This window comes from Callorhinus ursinus, unplaced genomic scaffold (assembly GCF_003265705.2).
Source record: "Callorhinus ursinus isolate GAN/ISIS: 27379988/994484 unplaced genomic scaffold, GSC_fseal_2.0 scaffold68, whole genome shotgun sequence".
NCBI lineage: Eukaryota > Metazoa > Chordata > Mammalia > Carnivora > Otariidae > Callorhinus > Callorhinus ursinus.
In genome coordinates this window covers 649153-649414 of record NW_027397130.1, presented here as the reverse complement: position 1 = coordinate 649414, position 262 = coordinate 649153, and the positions used below count along the sequence as shown (strand labels likewise).

Genomic DNA, 262 nt, shown 5'->3' with positions numbered 1-262 from the left:
GGGGTCAGGGGGGTCGGTCCGGCCGGGGTCGGGACTGCTGGGGTCAGGGGGTCAGTCCGGCCGGGGTCGGGACTGCTCGGGGTCAGGGGGGTCAGTCTTGCCGGGGTCGGTGCTGCTGGGGGTCAGGGGGTCAGTCCGGCCAGGGTCGGGGCTGCTGGGGTCAGGGGGTCAGTCCGGCCGGGGTCGGTGCTGCTCGGGGTCAGGGGGTCAGTCCCGCCGGGGTCGGGGCTGCTCGGGGTCAGGGGGTCAGTCCGGCCGGGGT

General features: G+C 77.1%; 1 protein-coding gene across 1 annotated transcript in view; it reads left to right on the top strand.

Annotated features, from left to right (window-relative positions):
- NARF (nuclear prelamin A recognition factor) overlaps positions 1 to 262 on the top strand; it is a 19995-nt gene that overhangs the window by 450 nt on the left and 19283 nt on the right. The window lies entirely within an intron of this gene.